Source organism: Macaca thibetana, chromosome 4, assembly GCF_024542745.1.
Source record: "Macaca thibetana thibetana isolate TM-01 chromosome 4, ASM2454274v1, whole genome shotgun sequence".
In the NCBI taxonomy this organism is placed as follows: domain Eukaryota; kingdom Metazoa; phylum Chordata; class Mammalia; order Primates; family Cercopithecidae; genus Macaca; species Macaca thibetana.
The window spans coordinates 21,776,771-21,800,478 of record NC_065581.1 but is presented as its reverse complement, the minus strand read 5'-3'; the positions used below and the strand labels follow the sequence as shown (position 1 = coordinate 21,800,478).

General features: G+C 42.2%; 1 protein-coding gene across 22 annotated transcripts in view; it reads right to left on the bottom strand.

Annotated features, from left to right (window-relative positions):
• LOC126953309 (uncharacterized) overlaps nt 1–23,708 on the bottom strand; it is a 598,727-nt gene that overhangs the window by 462,931 nt on the left and 112,088 nt on the right. For all 22 annotated transcript variants that reach the window (XR_007725197.1, XR_007725194.1, XR_007725196.1 and 19 more), the window contains one exon: nt 17,616–17,689. The gene's annotated coding sequence lies outside the window, so the exon portion shown is untranslated. The remainder of the gene's footprint in view (nt 1–17,615; nt 17,690–23,708) is intronic.

Here is a 23,708-nt window from a genome sequence, read left to right as displayed (position 1 = left end):
AAAAATAAAAAAAAAATTAGCCAGGTGTGGTGGCACATGCCTGTAATTCTAGCTACTTGGGAGGCTGAGGCAGGAGAATCACTCGAACCTGGGAAGTGGACATTACAGTGAGCCGAGGTTGTACCACTGTACTCCAGCCTGGGTGACAAGAGCAAAACTCTGTCTCAAAAAAAATGAAACACAAGTTCTAGAGATACAAAGTTAAACGTGATCATTCAAGGTCTACCTGGCACATGCTCCTTGTATATGCTGTGCCTTTGGTTGGCCATGGCTCACAGTTATCTGAGAATTTACTATATTCAAATGTAGTTTTATGTTGGCCAAAAAAATACAGCTACATGTTTTCACTTTCCAGATATATCGCTGTCCTCTACTCCCTTGGGCTTCTGACATGAAGAACTTGAAAATAGGTTTCTATGAGGCCAACTTATCTACATCTCTGAGCCTGTTCAGTCAGAGACAGATATGTAGTGCTTTACAAGAATGGCTACCAAGGCCAGGCGCAGTGGCTCATGCCTGTAATCCCAGCACTTTGGGAGGCCGAGGCAGGCGGATCACCTGAGGTCAGAAGTTCAAGACCAGCCTGGCCAACATAGCGAAACCCCATCTCTACTAAAAATACAAAAAAAGAAAAAATTAGCCAGGCATGGTGGCAGGCACCTATAGTCCCAGCTACTTGGGAGGCTGAGACAGGAGAATCATTTAAACCTGGGAGGTTACAGTGAGCCAAGATCATGCCACTGCACTCCAGCCTGGGCAACACAGTAAGACTCTGTCTCAAAAAAAAAAAAAATAGCTACCAAAAAAAAATTTAAAAACTGCTGAGCATGGTAGCACACACTGGTAATCCCAGCTACTCAGGAGGCTGAGGAGGAAAGATCACTTGAGGCCAGAAGGTCAAGGTTGTAGAGTGCCATAATCACACCTGTGAATAGGCACTGCACTCCAGCCTGGGCAACCTAGTGAGACTCCATCACGCACACACACACACACACACACACACACACACACACACACACACACAGAGCTAACTGTCTCTAAATTTAAGAAGACACAGAAACAGGGCCAGGCGTGGTGGCTCACGCCTGTAATCCCAGCACTTTGGGAGACCAAGGCAGGTGGATCACGAGGTCAGGAGATCGAGACCATCCTGGCTAACACGGTGAAACCCCGTCTCTACTAAAACACAAAAAAAGTAGCCGGGCATGGTGGCAGGTGCCTGTAGTCCCAGCTACTCGGGAGGCTGAGGCAGGAGAATGGCATGAACCCAGGAGGCGGAGCTTGCAGTGAGCCGAGTTCGTACCACTGAACTGCAGCCTGGGTGACACGGCGAGACTCCATCTCAAAAAAAAAAAAAAGATGCAGAAACAAACATGATTGGAGGAATCTAGGGGGAGAGGCAGAAATGAATATTGGCTTACTAGATCTCCTTTTAACCAAACTCATTAGATTCTCAGGCATAATTCAAATGTTGCTTTTTAAAAACCGTGTCAAGGTACATCATGGAACAGCGTGTCTCCTATTCCTACCATTTCAGATAAAGTCTGGTCACTCTTTAACTTCTCTACTTTCCCAGAATATGTGCGTAGCTCTTAACATTAAAATTAGGAAATCTTAACATTGGCCTATGATATCTCCTCATGTTAAAAAATAAAAGGAGAAGAATCGTACATGAACCAAAAATGCTTACGCTGTAAGAAATACTACTGGGAAATTACAAATTTTAAATCCCTTATAATGTGATTATGTCTACTAGCATGAAAAGGGATTATTCGTAACTGAAATAACTGAAATAGAAAATTAAGGAGCAAAACTCTTAGTAAGACAAAATACAAAACAGGTTGGCAGCATTTCCATACCTGAAGAACACTCATCAATCATTCTGACTGTCTTGTGATAAAGCTTCAGCAAACCCACCAGTAAAATGAGATTGTTGTAGATTCCTATGCATTTAAAAGAGGACAGATATGTCACACTATGCAAAACATGGCATCATGTGATCAGAAAGACATTTAATAATTTGAAGCAGAACAATAAATGTCAGCAAATCCTTTGGAATTTAGTGCTTCTAAGATACACCCTTTAGGATGTTCCTGAAATAGATTTTATGCACCCAACCAATTTTTGTTTCTTCCGTAGTTTCCATTTGCAAAGGGACCTGGGATGTACGGATGACATGTGGGTGACATCGTGCTTGGACAGGAAGCTAAGGGGGGAAAAGACACGTGCAACAGAGAAAAATGCAGCAATGCATTTTCCAGGGCCTTCCTAGAGAGACAGCCACTGACTGCATCACGTCAAAATGAAAGCTTTCCCCAATGGGAACTTTTATTACAGTTCCTATTAAAAGAACAGAAGAAAAAGAGAGGAAAAAAAAAACTTTCCAGTGTTCACAGGAAAAGAATGATTCCCAAATTATGATTTTTGAGAGGGAAAGACTTATTCATGGTAAATATGAAACACATGGTTTTCTCAGAGGATTTTTGTCCACCCTACACAGTAATATCTCTCATATGAAAGGAACAATTATTAATAGTTAAACACAATACCCCTTAGAATGCACCATATATTTCTGTTTAAAGCCTGAGGTCCCAGGGAGCCTTTAAATAATGATTCCAAAGGGAACTTCCTGCTTCTCACTCTGGAGCAAGCAGAGTAGCCATATCCCACACACTAGAAAATGCAGTTGGGTGGACTTAGCTATCAACAGGATATTTGCCCAGTGGATCCATTTTCAGAATGTGAAGAGAGAAATTTCAGCCAACTGGGAAGGCCAGTGGCCTCATTAGGAAATACGGGACCTATTCATCCATTGTGGGTTGTTTCCGGATTTTTATTTGCCCTCATTGGTGTTTTGCTTTGCTTTATCATCAGGGTGTGGATCTCAGTGGCTCTTAATCCCAGATGTATAGGAGAATCACCTAGGAGGTTAAAGACAACACCCTTCAATGGGCCTCCAGGAGGTTATGATTTTCATCTAGAGTTGAGAACCACTATCCTACCCCCATCTGACTCCAACCTCACCAATCCAGCCTCCAACTTTCAGCATGACACTATATCATTTAGGCTTCTGATGAGAACTGTCAAGCAAAGCTATCTTTCTTCCTCTTTCTTCACTTACTTTGAGATTTCCAAGAGGCCCTCAAGAGAGTATCAGTCCATTTTCCATGCAGTGCCAAGGATGCTCTATATTGCTACGTGCAGGCTGGATGTTCCGGGCCGTATGGGATATGCGGCTCACTTCCACAGGGTCCCTGGCTCTCCACCCCACCCCCACCGCTATTCTCATGTATGTCACAGGCTTGTGTTGAGGGAAGGCATGGGAGGTCCTATCCAATTTCCTAGCAATCTGTAACACAGGAAAGAGCGCCCTGCAGTCTGTCACTGTGATACAAATGCTTCTCACAAATACCTCAACCATTAGTCTCGCCCTGAACAAACAAACATCGTGCTAGGCAGAGCCGAGCGCCATTCCCTGGATGACAGGAGAATGTGACTGTAATCGCAATGCCTGTTGAGTGTACGCAGTTATCTTTTAATATTAACGAAAGCTGTATGCAGCAAGCACCCCCACTCCCACCACACACACACAAATCCATATCAGCTGCCTCTCCACCTGACCATTTCTCAGGTAATGAATATGTCCAGGTAAATAAAATAGAGATGGGGTTGCCAGCACCTCAGTAAGATCTAATTCAAATCCTTCATTTTTGGAAAATCCACTCATTTAAACCCAAAATCAGGAACTTTGAAAAAAACAAAAAGTGGCACCCTTTCAATTTGAAAATATAGTAACTTAACTGATGAATTTAAAAAATTTATAGAAAAGATGGCATTCTAAATTTTGACAAGTATTTTTAAGTCCAAAAAAAATAAATCACTGTGTCCCTCCATTAATTCCAACAATAGTATGTGGCTTTGCACATAACACAATCTAAGTATTTATCTGCTTATATTTTGATCTCAGAAGTGGGAAGTCCATAGATTCATATACACTAACAGCTGCTGTTTATTGAATGACTGGTATGTACCAGGCACTCTGCGAAGTGCTTTCCAGGTTTCATTCCATTGAATTCCCTCAACCTGATGGAGAACAACCAGGTTGTCTATTTTATAGATGAGTCCACGAGGCTTCAATAAATAAAGCAACACATCCAGAGTCCACAAAGCTAGAGGGTGGCTGAGCTGGTACTTGGAGAGAAGTCTGGCTAACTTCAAAGCCCTCAACCACTTATATTAACTATTACAGTACGTTATCCTTTATAAGAAGGTAATGTACTAAGATACCACTACCACCGACACTTTTTTAAAAACAGGGGGCAGAGACAAGCAACCTGAATTCTTATGTAACTTACTTATTTAAAGACTCTGTCTTTATTTTTGAAGACAGGGCCTCTCTCTGTCACCCGGGCTGAAGTGCAGTGGCGTGTGATCACCGCTCACTGCGGCCTCTACCTCCCAGGCTCAATCAATCCTCCTGTGTCCGGAGTAGCTGGGACTACAGGCATGTGCCACCACACTCCACTAACTTGTCTTATTTTTTGTGGAGACAAGATCTCACTCTATTGCCCAGGCTGGTCTTGAATACCTGGGCTCAAGCAATCCTCCTGCCTCAGCCTTCTGAAGTGCTGAGATTACAGACATAAGCCACTATGCCTGGCCTGAATTATTTGACTTTTATTCTTGAGGAAAACATTCATTGTGGAGTGAGGGTGAGAATGCGGGATTTGGAATCTTGTCTCTGACATAAACTGACCACAGGCAAGTTACTGGACCTCAGAGAGTCCACATTCTCTTCTTTGAAATGGAAATAACGACGTCCACCTCATACGGCTGTTAGAAGAACCTACTGAAATAGCCATCTTTGGTACTCACTGTTAGCTTTCTTTCTTCTCTTTATTACTTTTTATTATTTTATTATTATTATTTATTTTAGACAGAGTCTCACTCTGTCACCCAGGCTGGAGTGCAGTGGTGCGACCTCGGCTCACTGCAACCTCCACCTCTTGGGTTCAAGCGATTCTCCTGCGTCACCCTCCTAAGTAGCTGGAATTATAGGCACCTGCCACCGTGCCCGGTTAATTTAATTTTTGTACTTTTTTTATTGTTGTTTTGTTTTATTTTTTAATAGAGATGGGGATTTCACCATGTTGGCCAGGCTGGTCTCGAACTCCTGACCTCAGGTGATCCGCCCACCTCAGCCTCCCAAAGTACTGGGATTACAGGTGTGAGCCACCGTGCCCGACCTTGCTTTCCTCTCTTAGTCTCAGTGTCCTATTCTGTCAACTAGGGATAACAAACTTCATCATACCAACATAATATTATAAATAGTAGAATTGCTTTGAAAAATAAAGTTATGTTTTAGAGAAGCTTTATTTCAGATCATTAGCACTTTTAAGTGTTCTGACTCCATGAAGAGAAATTATAAATCATCACTTAGTCACCCTGAATAGCTCATATTAAGAAAGTAGTCTTAACTTTTTTATTATTTTCTAAATTATCTTGATTCATCTGTTTTTCAGCTGTGAGTTCTATTTTGTTTTTTACTTAGTGTTTCAACTAGTCGTTATTAAGCACCCATTAAGTACTCAGGCCCCTAGGGAATTTTAAAAGTTGGAAATAGGATTCTTGCACCTAGGAAGGTAAGATATTTGGCTGGGTTTTCTATGCTGGAACAGTTCCTGTATCCCAATTATAGTGATGGCTACTTGAATCTACAAGGATAACAGAATTTTGTAGAAAAACGTACACCCCCTTCCAAAAAAAGAACGCATGTAAAAATCAGTTAAATCTAAATAAGGTCTCTTACCTGAGTTAATGGCATTATGCCAATGTCAACTTCCTAGTTTTGACTATGTACTAAGGTTATGTAAGGTATTACATTAGCGGATGCTTAGTGAAGGCACATGGGAACTCTCTGGACTATACTGCAATTACCCATGAGTCTTTTTTTTTTTTTCTTTTTTTTTTTTTTTGAGACCAAGTTTTGCTCTTGTCTCCCAGGCTGAAGTGCAATGACACGATCTCAGTTCACTGCAACCCCAGCCTCCCAGGTTCAAGAAATTCTCCTGCCTCTGCCTACCAAGTAGCTGGGATTACAAGTGTCAGCCACCATGCCTGGCTAATTATTTTATTTTATTTTATTTTGGTAGAGACGGGATTTCACCACCTTGGCCAGGCTGATCTTAAACTCCTGACCTCAGGCGATCCGCCCACCTCGGCCTCCCAAAGTGCTGGGATTACAGCGTGAGCCACCGTGCCTGGCCACCTGAATCTTAAAATATAAAAATAAATTAGGTGGGCGCAGTGGCAGCACCTGTAATCCCACCTACTTAGGAGGCTGAGGTAGGAGAATCACTTGAACCTGGAAGGCGGATGTTGCAGTGAGCCGAGATCGCGCCACTGCACTCCAGCCTGGGCAACAGGCGAGACTCTGTCCAAAAAAAAATAATATATATGGCTTATAAGAGGAAGCCTCTTATAAAGTGACATGGAAAGATTTCTAAAATGTATACTTAAGTGAAAACCAAAAGGAAGATGTTGAAGCATGTGTATAATATGCTACCTTTTGTGTAAAAGCAGGAAATACAGAAGAGATACTCATATTCCCACAGAGCATCAGGGGACAATGCAGGCTACATTAGAAACAGGACAGTGGTTACCTGCAGGGACCAGGAAGAAGGGACTTAACAGATGAGGCACAAAGACGAAAGAGAGAATGTTACACTTTTTGGGTTTTGAACCATGTAATGTAATATTTTTCAGAAAAACAAATGAAAAGACAAAAAGAAAAAAACTGATAACAACATAATGATAATATCAATGTGGAAACCTGGGTGTCAGGTCCATCACTGAACAATTTAAATACATGATTTGTGGCCAGGCACAGTGGCTCACACCTGTACTGATATAATCCCAATACTGTGGGAAGCCGAAGTGAGAGGACTGCATAAGGCGGGAGTAACATAGCCAAGACACCATCTCTACAAAAAAATTTTAAGAATTAGCTGAGCATGGTGGCATATGCCTGTAGTCCTCGTTACTTGGGAAGCTGAGGGGAGAGGATTCTGTCAGCCTGGGAGTTTGAGGCTGTAGTGAGCTGTGATCGCGCCACTGCACTCCAACCTGGGTGACCAGAGTGAGACCTTGTCTCAAAACAAACAAACAAACAAAAAATTATTTCTAGTCCTCAAAAGAGCAACAATTATCTCCTTTCACAGAGGGTAAAACCAAGACTCAAGAATAATTAATTTTTTAAACCTTTTCCTAAGCCCCTGCTCCTTCCATTATAATGGACTCCCCTCCTATTTAAAGTTTGCTGGCCAGACCATGCTACAACTTCGTGTCCTTTTACATGTTTTTTTCTCTGCCTGAAACCCTCTCACCCCTCTTACCTTACTTTATTTGGCTGGAACACCTGTATTCAACCTGAATAAAGCTGAAATAACTAAAAAGAAAAAATTTTTAACCTTAAAAGAAAAAGAAGAATCTCTATTAATTATGAATGGGCATAAGTAGATATTCTTTACAAACCTTTAACATCAAATTTCTGAGTGAGGCTGATTCCTAATACTTCTAGAAAGTTCTTTGCCAAATATGAATTAATAAAGAAGTGATAATACCTTTTTAAAAAATATATTACATTCCTTAAAAACTCTTCAGCAAGGTTTTTTAAAATGTCCTTTTCTTTGAAGTATGTTTACCTTAAAAGGTGGAATAAAGTGCACTGTGTTCCCAAGAAACCTTAGTCCTTTGGTGCTAAACTTCCAAACTACTTTGTCACCACTTAATACAGCATGGGTTCCTAGACAGACACAGAGACCTCCTGACTTTAAAAGTTCTGTTATTTACCTTAAAAAGAGTTGTCCTCTAGAGGCCAGGCACGGTGGCTCATGCCTGTTATCCCGGCACTTTAGGAGGCCAAGGCAGGCAGATCATTTGAGGTTAGGAGTTCGAGATCAGCCTGGCCAAAATGGTGAAACCCCGTCTCTACTAAAAATACACAAAAAATTAGCCAGGTGTGTTGACACACAGCTGTAATCTCGCTACTCAGGAGGCTGAGGCAGAAGAATCACTTGAACCCAGGAGGCAAAGTTTGCAGTGGGCCAACATCATGCCACTGCTCTCCAGCCTGGGTGACAGAGTGAGAGTCTGTCTCAAAAAAAAAAAAAAAAAAAAAAAGAAGAAGAAGAAGAGGAAGGAAGGAAGGAAGGAAAGAAAAAGAAGGAAGGAAGGAAGGAAAGAGAGAAAGAAAGAAAAGAAAGAAAAAGAAAGAAAGAAAGGAAAAGAAAAGAAAAAAAAGAATTCATCCTCTAGAGAGCGTTTTCATAAGTTTCACCAGTTTGATCAACAGTAAAATGCAGGTCAGCATGGCATAGAAGTCAAAGGTACATGGGGGCCGTGTGTGGTGGCTTGTGCCTATAATTCCAGTACTGTGGGAGGCCAAGGCAGGATGACTCCTCAAGGTCAGGAGTTCAAGGCCAGCCTGGACAACATAGCAAGACCCCATGTCTACAAAAAAATTATTTAAACAAAAATTAGCTAGGTGTAGTGGCACACACCTACTCAGGAGGCTGAGGCAAGAGGAAGTTTTGAGCCCAGAAGTTTGAGGCTACAATGAGCCAAGATTGCTCTGTACTCCAGACTGGGCAACAGAGCGAGACCCTGTCTCTAAGAAAAATAAAACAAGAAAAGAAAAAGATACATGGTCTAAAGTCAGACTCCTGGAGTCAAGTTCTGGCTTTGCCAATTCCTGTGTCCTTGAACAAGATAACTTCTCTGTGTCTCGTTTTCATCATTTGTAAAATGAAGTTTTGCTGGTATCAAACACATGGAGATGTTGGAATAATTAAATAACTAACAACACATGTAAAGGGCTTAGGGCAGTGCCTAACATGGGCCAAGTATGAAGAAACATCAGCCAGCAGTAATATATAGCTTGGTCATACGGTATATACTTGATAAATAGTGTTAACTCCAAGAAGGAGCTTGTCTATGGTTAAGCTTAAGGAATTTGAAAGAATACAACAGATAGATGAAACATTGAAAACATCAACAATGTAAGGATGGGAAGCGTATCTTTAGGTGGTGTGTGCTAGCAGTATTAATCTGCTTTCCGAGCGGTAAGCCTGACCCTCTAGAGAATGGGACTCACATCCCAAACATCGGATTGCCCTCTGCTTTGAGGATTTTGGTTAACCAGAGGATGTTAATTTTGCAAGTCATTTTATAGTTTAACTTTCCCAGATGTCAGGCTGCCATGCAGCAACTTTTCTTTTTCTTTTTTTTTTTAGACAGAGTCTCACTCTCTTGCCCAGGCTGAAGTGCAGTGGCGTGATCTCAGCTCACTGCAACCTCCGCTTCCCAGGTTTAAGTGATTCTCCTGCCTCAGCCTCCTGAGTAGCTGGGATTACAGGTGCCCGCCACCACATCCAGCTAATTTTTGTATTTTTAGTAAAGACGGGGTTTTACCATGTTGGTCAGGCTGGTCCTGAATTCCTGGCCTCAAGTGATCTGTCCGCCTCGGCCTCCCAAAGTGCTGGGATTACAGGCATGAGCCATCATGCCCAGCTACATTTCTTTTCAATGACGATTCCAAAACACAGATCTTAAGCAGGTCATGGTATCCAGCCAGGTGTGTTTATAAAAGGGTTCTCATTGCCATATGTTTACCTTCCCTATATGCTTCTGGAGGCCTTTATAACTCATACCTGACAAACTCATTCCAATCACTCTACATAAAAAGCTTTATTATTAATTAATGGCTATTATTAATATCGTAATATTTAAAGTTGCTAAATCCGTATCTAAATCAGCATCAGGGTGTTTTAATTAATCACAAAGACAGCTGAGCACAGTGGCTCACACCTGTAATCTCAGCACTTTGGGAGGCCGAGGCAGGTGGATCACTTGAGGTCAGGAGTTCGAGACCAGTCTGACCAACATGGTGAAACCTCGTATCTATTACAAAATATACAAAATTAGCCAGGTGTGGTGGCACACACCTGTAATCCCAGCTACTTGGGAGGCTGAGCCAGGAGAATCACTTGAACCCAGGAGGCAGAGGTTGCAGTGAGCCGAGACTGTGCCCTTGCACTCCAGCCTGGGCAACAAGAGCAAAACTCTGTCTCAAAAAATAATAATAATTAATCACAAAGACAGTTTTCATGGGGACTTGAATAGATATTTACATACCCATGTTCATAGCAGTATTCACAATGGCCAAAAGGTGGAAGAACCCAACGGTCCATTGACAGATGAATGAATAAACAAAACGTGATATATCCATACCATGGCGTATTCTTCAGCCTTACAAAGTGAGGAAATTCTGACACATGCCGAAACATGGATGAATTTTGAAGACATTATGCTAAGTGAAAAAAATCGGTCACAAAAGGAAAAATACTGCATGATTCCACTTACATGAGGTACCTAGAGTAGTCAAATTCATACACAGAAAGTGGAATGGTGGTGGCCAGGGGCTACGGGGAGGGAAGAATGAAGAGTTAGTGTTTAATGGGCACAAAGTTTCAGGTTGGGAGAAAGAAAAATTTATTTTTTTTTTTTATACTTTAAGTTCTGGGGTACATGTGCAGAACATGTAGGTTTGTTACATAGGAATACACGTGCCACGGTGGTTTGCTGTACCCATCAACCCGTCATCTACATTAGATATTTATCCTAATGCTATCCCTCCCCTACCCCCCACCCCCGCCCACCAAACAGGCGCCGGAGTGTGATGTTCCCCTCCCTGTGTCCATGTGTTCTCATTGATCAACTCCCACTTACGAGTGAGAGGGAAGATGAAAACTTTCAAAAGATAATAGTGGCAACAATTGCACACAACATTATGAGTGTATTTAATGCCACTGAAGTGTACATTTAAAAATGGCTTAAATGATAATTTTATATTATGTATATTTCACCACAATAAAAAGTATATATTACTGAAATCCTGTAACACATACAAAGGAAAAGGAGGAGTACGTAGTTATCAATGAAGTCGGACTCAGAAACATTTCATCAAGACAATTTCAAGCAAGAGAAACCCTAAGAAACTGACAAAAAAAAAAAAAAAAAAAAACAACCCACACACACACAAGAAACCAAGAAACACAGAAAATAAAAGAGAGATTCCTCTTTATTTTAACTACAGAGATTCACGTCAGTATAAAAACAGAGTAAGAGATAATCACCTCAAAAAGTTAAAGGGAAAAAATACTCTAGTCTGAAGCTGAACTCAGAAACAGTTCATCTAGATAATTCTAAGCAAGAGAAACCCTAAGACACTGAAAAAAAAGAAAGAAAGAAAGAAAGAAGCCAAGAAACACAGAAAATAAAAGAAAGATTCCTCTTTATTTTAACTAAACAGACTTCATTTCAGTATAAAAACAGTAAGAGTTAATCATCTCAAAAACCTAAAAAGAAAAATACTCAAACTCTAGTCTATTCTAAGTCTCGGCCATACAAAACACAAGTTTTGTTTGATAACTGATTTTTTTTTTTCTTTTTTTTCTTGAGACAAAGTCTTGCTCTTGTTCCCTAGGCTGGAGTGCAATGGTGTGATCTCGGCTCCCTGCAACCTCTGCCTCCCGGGTTCAAGCAATTCTCCTGCCTCAGCCTCCCGAGTAGATGAGATTACAGGTGCCTGCCACCACGCCCAGCTAATTTTTGTATTTTTAGTAGAGATGGGGTTTCACCATCTTGGCCAGGCTGGTCTCGAACTCCTGATCTCAGGTGATCCACCTGCTTCGGCCTTCCAAAGTGCTGGGATTACAGGCGTGAGCCACCGCGCCCAGCCGATAACTGATATTTTAAGTAGAACAGCAACAGGAATGGAATGTAGCAAAAATTACAGATCTGAAGCTACCATCACAAAATGAAAGGTGGATCCTTCATAATCTTTACTGTCAAGGCAAAGCCAAATAAATTTCAGTTAGGTTAATCCCATTGAGACCTAATACTGTTATCCTTTTTTAAGTGAAAATGCATTTAATTAGATCATAGGAATGAAGAGAAAGTCTGGTTCTTCCACTTCAATATCCGTTTCTTGGATCTTATGGACATGACATGAATATGGAAAGGACTAGTTGCTTCTGGTACTTTATTTTGTCCCTCTTTCTTTCTCTTTACCCTTCCTTGCAGTCATATTTACTGGAATTTTATAGTATCTTGACACCAAAGATCCTGCAAGGGGAGAAAAGCTCTTCAGCAATAAAGATCAGTGCCAGGTGCGGTGGCTCACACCTGTAATCCCAGCACTTTGGGAGGCCGACCGAGGTGGGCGAATCACAAGGTCAGGAGTTCAAGACCAGCCTGGCTAATATGATGAAACCCTGTCTACTAAAAATACAAAATTAGCCAGGCATGGTGGTGGACTCCTGTAGTCCCAGCTATTCAGGTGCCTGAGGCAGGAGAATCGCTTAAACCAAGGAAACCCAGGAGGTAGAGGTTGCAGTGAGCTGAGATCGTGCCACTGCACTCCAACTTGGACAACAGAGCGAGACTCAAAAAATTAAAAATAAAGTCTCAAAAAATTAAAAATAAATCAATCAATCAGTAAAATATTTTCCATTACCACCACATCCTTCATACCTTCAGCAACAGAGGTCTTCACAGAATAAAGAATAAATAGAATAAAGCCTTCAGCAATGAATCGTGAAAAGTCAGTCTGCTGCCAGATCTGATCATCTATTTCTCTTGAATCACTAAAGAAAAGCTAACCAGGCAAATTATCTTTATCCCGAGAATGGTAGGACGATGCATCATAAATGTCATCTCACTGCTGAAGAAGAAGAGAAAAATGAATGGTGCAATGGGCAGAAAGACAAGATAAAGGAAAGTCTTGTCCTGGTCTTGAATAAGCAGATCTTTTACTATGGCAGGTTACAAATAGCCATTTTGGTGGAAAATAATACATACACAGAGAGAGAGAGAGAGAGAGAGAGAGAAGGTAGTATGATACATAATTAAGTGTTAAGCTAAGCTTTGGGGATGCTAGAACAAAGAATGATCAAAATCAGCTCATGGGAAGTTCTAGCACATCTTTAACTCATGTGTCCGCATGAAACATCGTCTCTACTTTCAAGAATCAATTCCTTGGCATTTGTGTACTCATCTGATTTAGTGTGATCTAAAAGGATAAACACAAAAAGTTTCAATAAAATTTGAATTCCTTTTTTGGTTCTTCAAAGGTAAGGGTTTTTTGTTTTGTTTTGTTTTGTTTTGAATTCATTCTGAGTACAGGTTTTGTTGGGATTAGAAACGGGTGACATATGGCCGGGTATGGTGGCTCACGCCTGTAATCCCAGCACTTTGGGAGGCCGAGGCTGGGTGGATCACGAGGTCTAGGAGCTCAAGACCAGCCTGGCCAATATGGTGGCACCCCATCTCTACTAAAAATACAAAAATTAGCCAAGCATGGTGGCTCGCGCCTGTAGTCCCAGCTACTCGGGAGGCTGAGGCAGAAGAATCGCTTGAACCCAGAAAGCAGAGGTTACAGTGAGCCGAGATGGTGCCAGCCTGGGTGACAGAGCAAGACTACGCCTCAAAAAAAAAAAAAAAAAAGGAAACAGGTGACATATGAATATTTGGTATTGCCACAGGGAGTCTGCGTATCAACAGATAAAAGGAATTTTCCAATCACACAAATCATATATTGCAATCACATGAAAAACAGCTTTTTCAATTTCTCTTAGTGAGAAACACTTTTCAAAAGTCCTAAGAATTAGAGAACCTCAAGGCCAACACACGACTTCAATAACCCATTGTGTGGTGATTATTCCACAAAATGGTTTGGGACATACATAAACGTATGTTTATTTTCCTAAGAGCCACATTAAATAGTTTAACCAATCAGGTTTAAAACCTCTGCTATAAATTAAAAATCAATAAATTATTGAATTGGTTAAATTTTTCCGATTTTGGAAAATGAAATTGGGTATTTATTTCTGCCACATCTGCCATCAGCAAGAAGGGCACAAAATAAAATAAACATTGGCACCAAAAAAAGCTTACTTCTTCCCCATATTTTCTATTGGAAAAATAAGATTTGTTTTCCAGTAAGATATTTCACTTTTTACAAAAAATCTGCTTCTACTCAAGGCTGGGATTCTATTTATTTTTAACTGAGGCCCACGAACCCTCCCAAGTGCAACTCAGATTTACATCTGGCTAATCCTCCAAATATGACCAGCCAAATTCACACTGTTTATTTCATTTTTCTTTTTTTTTGAGACAGAGTCTCGCTCTGTTGCCCAGGCTGGAGTGCAGTGGCGTGATCTCGGCTCACTGCAACCTCCGCCTCTTGGGTTAAAGCAACTCTCTGCCTCAGCCTCCCAAGCAGCTGAGATTACAGATGCCCGCCACCACACCCGGCTAATTTTTGTATTTTTAGTAGAGACAGGGATTCACCATCTTGGCCAGGCTAGTCTTGAACTCCTGACCTCAAGATCCACCCTCCTCGCCACCCAAAGTGCTGGGATTACAGGCATGAGCCACCATGCCTGGTCCATGCTGTTCATTTCTAATGAGTTCTGTGATTTTTGGATAACACATGTGAAAGATAGCAAATTAACTACTGCTAGTCAGCAGCATGCAAGCAAAAACTGTCTTGGGAAGCCAGTGTGAGCAAATCCTGCAAGTCAATTTCTAATCACACTTGCCAGAAACTTGGGACGGAAAGGTGATAAACCCTGCCAAGAAAATCAGTAGTAGGACTTGTTTCCCTTTCCTTTTTCCATGGACTATTTCAACACTCAACCAACAAATACAGCCCAACCTTTCCTTTCCATAATTTCAGAGACTGCAAGGAAGGCTCTGGTCTCATTGATAGTCTTAGAAAAATTAAAAAGCCTCGCACTGCAAAATGTAGTATCAGTCTCTCGAGTTCATTTCCTGGAGCTATAGCCATTTACAGGAAAGAAAATGAAGGTGAAAGAGGGTATCATTTGTGTGCTTTTAAAAATGCATATTCTGCCCAAGACACCTACAGGTGAGTAGACAAACCACATTCAAATCTCCTTACCTAGACAAAAACGGGCCAGAAACACTGCAGAAAGAGTCAGCAGAAGCTCAGAACAACAGACAAAAAGAGCTAGAGATGGCAGAAAAAAACTCCCCCAAACCAGGTCGCTCATGGTTTAAGAACCAGAGTTTGCAAAGCACTTACTTGTTTGAAGGGTAAGACCCCCGAGTGCATTCTTGCAGGATATTTTAAACTTAGTTTCCCAACTGAAATCCCAAACCAAACACAAGTCTTTGCCAGTGGTTTTGGACCATGACTGTAATTAGAATCACCTGAAGCACCTTTAAGTCTCGCTGTTGCTGGGATGACCCCCTAACCCCACCCACAACCCAAGTGAAACCAGAATTTCTTGGCGTCAGGCCAGGCTACCAGCATCTTTCAAAGCCCTCCTGAGTGATTTGACTGTGCTGCCAGCAGTTGAGGACCACAACTTTATAAGTATGCTTATTAAAAAAGAAGCTGATTTCCCTATCAAATACACCCAGATCTCTCATTTCACTGCTCCAGAAAATCATGATCACCACTTCCATTCCCTGCTCTCCAACACACTTCCTAATGCAGCAGCAGTCTGTGTGTGCTGCCCTCCACAGCTAGAAATGGAAGGTGGCTTGGCACAGGTCCCAGAAGGCAATAGAAAGCTGGACCCCATCTTGGTGACCCAAGTGTGTAAGCACATGATCTCAGGATATGCTGTGATGTTAAACACAAAGACAAATGCAAAATAGGGCGTGTAAAGAGCATAAAATTTTGGTTTCCTTTAGACCAGTGTTCCTTTAACTCTACTATGCATTGGAATCACCTGGAAGGCTTGTTAAAACACTACACTCCCAGAACCACTGATTCAGTCAGCTGTAGGGTCTAATTATTTCCATCTCTTACGAGTTAGCAAGTGATGCTGATGCTGCTGGTCTTAGGACCAAATTTTGAGAACCACTGCTCTAGATTAAACTTCTGGCATCTTCGGACATTTGAAATGCCAAACAAATCTGTTTTTGTTAGAATCTCTCTATATAATTATATTCCAATTATAATTGGAATATTGAACACTAGTTGGATATTTGATATGAAGGACTTAACTACTGTTTGAGGATGTTTTTTGTTTTGGCTGGGGGGAGCTCTTGGTAATTTTGTTGTTGTTGTTGCTATTGTTCTTTGTTTTGTTTTTTGAGACAGGGTCTTGCTCTGTCGTCCAGGCTAGAGTGCAGTGGCATAATCACAACTCACTACGGCCTCAAATTCCTGAGCTCAAGTGATCCTGCCTCAGCCTACCAAGCGGCTGGAACTACAGCCATTTGCCACCATGCCTGGCTACAAAAGAAATGTAAATCTTTATAGATAGATAGATAGATAGATAGATAGATAGGTAGATAGATAGATAGATAGATAGATAGATAGATAGATAGATAATTATATATAGATAGATATATTATACATATAGATAGATATCTATAATATATCCATATATATATATATATATTTGTAGAGATGGGGTTCTCGCTGTGTTGCCCAGGCTGGTTCTCAAACCCCTGGGCTCAAGCGATCTTTCCACTTTGGCCTCCTAAAGTGCTGGGATTTCAGTGAGCTACCGCACCCAGCCTTAACTACTGTTTTAAGTGCAAAAGTGGTACTGTAGTTATATTTAAAACAAAAATAAGGAGTTCTGGCCTGGCATGGTGGCTCACACCTGTAATCCCAAGCACTTTGGGAGGCTGAGGCTGCCAGGTCACCTGAGGACAGGAGTTCAAGACCAGCCTGGCCAACATGGTGAAATCCTGACTCTACTAAAAATACAAAAATTAGCAGGGCATGGTGGTGTGTAACTATAATCCCAGCTACGCGGGAGATTGAGGTTGCAGTGAGCTAAGTTCGCACCACTGCACTCCAGCCTGGGCAACAGAGCAAGACTCTGTCTTTAAAAAAAAAAAAAAAAGGCCGAGTACGGTGGCTCATGCCTATAATCCCAGCACTTTGGGAGGCTAAGCTGGCAAATCACCTGAGCTCAGGAGTTCGAGACCAGCCTCAACACGAAAGAAACCCCGTCTCTACTAAAAATACAAAATTAGCCAGGCGTGGTGGTACATGCCTGTAATCCCAGCTACTCGGGAGGCTGAGGCAGGAGAATTGCTTGAACCCGGGAGACAGAGGTTGCGGTGAGCCGAGATCCCACCATTGCACTCCAGCCTGGGCAACAAAAGCAAAATTCCATCTCAAAAAAAAAAAAAAAGAAAACAAAAGAACTTCTTTTTTTTAAGAGAGATACTTATTGGGGAAAAAAAGTTCAAAACATTGGAGACAGAACTGACATTGGCCAAGTGTCCCAGTCCCCTCCTCAGAGTGTAAGCTTTATCCTGAAGTTAGGGCTTACCACTCCATGGGTGTTTTATATCATTAACAGTGTACACATATGAATACTTAAAAATAATACCAAAAAAGATAGAAAAATAGCATAGATAAGGAATCAATCAATCAATCAATCAATGCAAAAAAGGAGAAGGAGGAAGGCAGCGGTGGCTGTCAGGAAGCCTGGGGCCGCCCAGGGAAGGGCAGGCAGCAGGCTATAGCCACGAAGGGAATCAGGGTGGTCCTTTACCTGGAAATCTTCCCCATCCAGAAAGTCTCCTACGCGAACATGCTGGTTAACACATCTGCAGTCACCTGAGGGTACTAGGAGAGAAAGGGAAACTGAGTCAAAAGTTGTAAAAGTAAACTGACGGCGGACACAGTAGGGTAAGGTTTCACTACACATTTCTGTGTATTTTGAAGGTTCCTCAAAGAAGATCTGGAAAGTCGAGTGTTTTCTATGCTTAAGACTGTCACTGCACTTGACTGTTCTAGAGCCATGCCAGGGACTCAGTGCAGAATGCTACGTCCTCCTCACACCAGCAGTAACGCTGGAAGCATTCAGTGAGGCACGATTTGGGCACCAACTCTGCTACTCCTAAGGCATTGCAAGAGAGTCATTAAGCCTTTCTAGGCTCAGATTTCAGTATCTGGAAAATTTATAGGATTCTCTAGAGTGACTCCCAAAATTAATGGAACATTACTAACCTTGGAAAATTACTAGTCCTTGGATGTAATGAGAAGAAAAGAAAATGAGCTAACATAAATCTATAAGCTAGATTCTATTTATTTTATTTCATTTTATTTTTTAGATGGAAGTTTCGTTCTTGTTGCCCAGGCTGGAGCACAATGGCGCAATCTCAGCTCACTGCAACCTCCACCTCCCAGGTTCAGGCGACTCTCCTGCCTCATCCTCCTGAGTGGCTGGGATTACAGGCATGTGCCACCACGCCAGGCTAATTTGTATTTTCAATAGAGACGGGGTTTCTCCATGTTGGTCAGGGTGGTCTCGAACTCCCGACCTCAGGTGATCCACCCACCTCTGCCTCCCAAAGTGTTGGGATTACAGGCTTGAGCCACTGTGCCCAGCCCTAGATATTTATTTTATATAGTTTACTTCATTTAACCTTTGAAACGATTTTGTAAAGCTAGTATCAATAGCAACAGACGACTACAAAGAGACTGGGGCCGAGTGTGTGTAGTAACTTGCCTAAGGTCACAGAGCTAGCAGCAGCAGAGCCACAGATCAAAATCTGGACCTGGTTGACCCCCAGGAGGTTTTTCCCACTATACCACGGACCCTCTACTGAGTGCCATCCTGTTGCTGGTAGAGTCACACCAAAACCACAGTAAACTTTAACTCCAAGACTTAAAAACAAGTGCAAGATTCTATCATACATCAAGTTTGTTTTCTGTGCCCAGGCTTATCTTTTAAAGAAATCTGGCATTTTGTGGACATGTATTTGATGATAAAATAATTGCCCAGAAGAATACCCAACAAAATTAGCTTATAATATTTCCTTTTACTTAAAAATTTATCTTTCTTTCTCTGATTCTCCTCTTAAACACACACACACACATATATATATTTTTTATAGCAAGGGGTTATGTCTTTATTTTTGAGACAGGGTCTCACCCTGTCACCCAGGCTGGAGGGCAGTGGCATGTTCATGGGTCACTGCAGCCTGGACCTCAGCAGGTTATGCCTTGACACAAGAAGGAAGCTTCCAAGATTTGCTCTTCTTTAACATTTTTAGAAGCTACATCCAAAAGCACCCGATTCCAAAAGCAAGTGTCTTGGCAAGTCAGGACAGATTTGACTATTTCACATAGAGTGGCTACTTTTTAAAGGAGAAATTTAATTGTCTAGAGGTTAGAAATATACTACATTCCTATTCGGCCAAGGCGATGAAGCAGCTTCAGTAGGTGAAGACATTGCATGAAGCAACTGTCTGGCTCTCTGGGGCTCAAGGTCATTTTTCTCTCCATATAGGGATTTGTCTAATTGGCGAAACACATTTGTCCAGTGGATCAGGTAGCAAGACAACCTATTAGATAGATCAGTGGTCTGATCTAGGACACAGCTGCTGAGCTCCCTCCAGGCTTAAAATAATTCAGCATTATCAACCCATCCCCCCATTGAGTACAATTAATTTTATGAAATGGAGAAAATAAGCATGGGTAAATAACATGGCTGACACACACCATGCACAGCAGAAAATGCCAACTGTGCTCTGTATACCACTTCCCACTGACCTCGAGGTGCTAATGAGGGAGTTCTGCAAAGACTGCATTAAAAAGCCTCCTACACTTAGCCAGCCCTAACCCCACTCCAAACTTTTCTCCCACACCACAGCAGGAGGGCCTTGCTAATTGGAATCTGCAGAACACGTGGCCTGAAATTTGTTGTGGCAGCACACACCTCCAGTGCATCCTGAATCACACACACACACACACACACACACACACCACTCAGATTTCTTAGTGTTTTTTTTAAAAAAAATCTAAATGTGACAATACATATAATATTTAAAATTAAAGTACATGTTTGTGTGATCGTGCCAAAAATAAAGCCAGGTGGAGGTGGTTTTTGTAAGCCTACACCTCCCCGTAAGACCGGTGGTAATGACGAGAGATGGTAACAACAAAGATGCCTGGTGAAAAGAGACCCTCTAATCGCATTAGCTGGTAGTTGTAAGGGAAGATGGTTGCTCTGAATTTCCCTTTATACACAGCAACTTCAAAAAAAATCCCTATTTTCTTAGAACATCTTTATGTAGAAAAGCCTGCGTGTCTTTGAAGCCTCAACACAAAACAAACAAGAGTCTTTACAAGTCCTGTCTGACCACCCAGGGAGAATCAAATAGTATTTTTTTCTCCAGTAGGCCACCCCAGGATACCACAAATAAAAATGAAAAGGAAGAATTCATCATGTAACCGGGGTGTATTTTGCTAGTGTAGTCATTACACTCTTTTAATCTAAATATTATGGTATATTTTTCACTGGCAAAGCCCAAGAAGATCTAATTATTCATTTATTGAACAGAAAACATTCTGAAATAGCAGAAATTAGGTTAAAATCTAGAAAAGAGCAGAAAGGGGAAGGTGAAGGAGTTTTTTTTCTCAGAATCCCAAGAATTGAGCAGGGTTCTTTTTAAGGTGCTGATGTTCAGAATGGTAGGATGGGAAGCCGGGGCCCTGAGTTCCTTAACACAGAAACCTGGAGATGAAAATGCTCAAGGGCTCGGGCTGCAGGAGACATCTGGGCAGGGGAGTTTCCTCAGCATCACATGGAAGAGCTTAGGAGCATGAAAGGATGTTGGAATCATAAGAAGGTCTTAGAGTCATAAACATCCTGAAATGTACTCCTCTGATCATGTCTCCACTCTGCATAAAATGTCCACTTGGGCCAAATAAAGACCAGACCCTGTGGCCAGACAATAAAAAGCCTCCTCGAATCCCAAGCTGTCATCCCAGGCTGGGTTTCTACTGCTGCCATTAAGGGACACTGTGCTCCAGCGCCACTGAAGTCCGTGCTGTTTCTCAGGTACACAAGGCACTTCCACCTCGTTGTGCCAGGGCACTGATGGTCTTCTTCGCCTGAAATATCCAGGGCCAAGTGCAATGGCTCACGCCTGTAATCCCAGCACTTTGGGAGGCAAGGCAGGAGGATCGCTTGAGCTCAGGAGTTCGAGACCAGCCTGGACAACATGGCAAAACTCCATCTCCACAAAAAATACAAAAACTAGCTGGGCGTGGTGGTGCACACCTGTGATCCCTGGTACTCAGGAGGCTGAGGTGGGAGGATCACTTGAGTTCAGGAGGTGGAGGTTACAGTGAGCTGAGATCGCGGCACTGCACTCCAGCCTGGGGGACAGAGCAAGACCCTGTCTCAAAACAAAGAGGGGAGGGGAGGGGAGGGAGGAATCCTGCAGTCCCCATCTCTCTACTGACTCGATTTTTTAAGACAAAAGGATGAAAGGGGCTTGACGGACATCCTCTTGATCACAACTCTGCCACAATACAGCTGGGTGGCTTTGGGCCAGTTACTTAATCTCCTTTCCTGCCTCAGTTTTCAGTTTCTTCATCCGCTAAATGGGGATAGTAAAGTGAATAACATCCACTACTGTGAACATTAAATGAAATGAGGATGCTAATCAACTGAAGACGTTAGTAAATGTCAGTTTGCTCTACTCAAACATATATGCCACCTTCCGTCAGAAGCCTTCCTTAACATCTGCAGCCAAATGTCTTGAATTTATTGAAATTCCCATCACACACATGAACCGCAGCTGTGTTTGGTACTTGGTCATTCTCTACTCACATTTTTGCCATGTTTCTACATCAGCACACCTACCAGACTGTGTGCTTTTGGAAGGCAGAACCTATGTTCAATTCATGTTTGTATTCTTTCCAATTGTCTTGCACAAACTAATCAAATGGTAAGCATCTTAGGATTCTAGAATTAACAGGCCCTTTCAATAACCTAGACAAAACTCACCATTCTGTAGATAAAGAAAACTGAGTCCAAGTGGGATGAAGAAAATAATCACACTACTAGTAAGTAATAGAAATGAGTGGACGGCACCAGGCGTGGTGGCTCACGCCTATAATCCCAGCACTTTAGGAGGCGGAGGAGGGTGGATCACAAGGTCAGGAGATCGAGACCATCCTGGCAAACACGGTGAAACCTTGTCACTACTAAAAATACAAAAAAATTAGCCGGGCATGGTGGCAGGCACCTGTAGTCCCAGCTACTCGGGAGGCTGAGACAGGAGAATGGCATGAACCCGGGAGGTGGAGCTTGCAGTGAGCCGAGATCGCTCCACTGCACTCCAGCCTGGGCAACAGAGCAAGACTCTGTCTCAAAAAAAAAAAAAAAAAAAAGAAATCAGTGGACGGATTGATGGGTGGAGAGATGGATGGATGGATGGATGGATAGATGGATGCAGAGACGCATGGTTGGATGGATGAACAACAGCAACAAAAAATAGGAACAGACCAACCAGCAGTCAGTTACAACATCTAAAACTTAACAGCAATTCAAACCCTAGGGGATAGTGTACTGACCCACCATATAACAGCTACCTTACTACGCATGCTTTCTTCATCTACTAAAAATCTTTCAATGCCATTTAAAAAAAAAATCCTTATAAAATTCAGATCCAGAAAATCTACCATGCAAAAGGATTTCAACCTCCTCAGTGCCAGGATCTCTTCATTACTTTAAAATATAATTTATTCAAAACTTCGAAATAGCAGCTCACCTTCACCCTAGGTAGCTTATTCGTGCCACAGGTGTTACTGAATGGCAATATCATGTGCCAATCACATATTTGTCCCCCCTCCTCACCCCCCAGGAAGCCCACAGACGGACCATTCCTATGAAGAGCTCCCGGCTCAATGTCATCTCTTGCTCTTCTCCTCCAGTCTGCCACCTCCATCTGTCCCTACATTTACTCAGTAAAGTGCAGTACCAGCATGATAAATCCCATCACAGAGATAATGAGAGAAATTATGGAAAGGCAGATTGCAAAGCACTTGGCAAACACTTACATTTGGAAGTTTTGGATATAGGAGCACATTTCCCTTTACTCTCTAAGGTTCAGGAAATGTTGCAAACCTCTCAGATGGAGGGAGGCTCCAAGCTAGGACCTGGAGCACAGGAAGAATTTCCCAGAATGTCTCCCTACAGAGCCACATGACTGACAGGGAACAGCACCAGGACACATTCTATACCTGTGCGGCACCATGTTCAAAAATGCCCCTCTCTCTCCATACCTCTTAGAACTTTTAAAGTGACTGAAATGGCCGGGCATGGTGGCTCACACCTGTAATCTCCGCACTTTGGGAGGCAGAGGCAGGCAGATCACCTGATGTCAGGAGTTCGAGACCAGCCTGCCCAATATGATGAAACCCCATCTCTACTAAAAATACAAAAACTAGCCGGGCGTGGTGGCGGGCGCCTGTAATCCCAGCTACTTGGGAGGCTGAGGCAGGAGAATCACTTGAACCTCAAAGGCAGAGGTTGCAGTGAGCCGAGAGAGTACCATTGCACTCCAGCCTAGGCAACAAGAGAAAAACTCTGTCTCAAAAAATAAATAAATACATAAAAAAAATAAAGTGACTGAAAACGTGATCTGGGGAATATACCAAACAGCAAATGTAGACTGTAGGATTGTTGGGACTGGAGATGGCTAGAGATGGACTATGGAAAGGAAGTTCCCAGCAGTTGAAGATAGTACATACAAAACAAATTGCCATAGCACTGTGCTAATTACCGTCCTTTCCCCAGTAAGATTCCATAGACTTTTCACCTGTATCAGGATCCTCCATGAGCTAA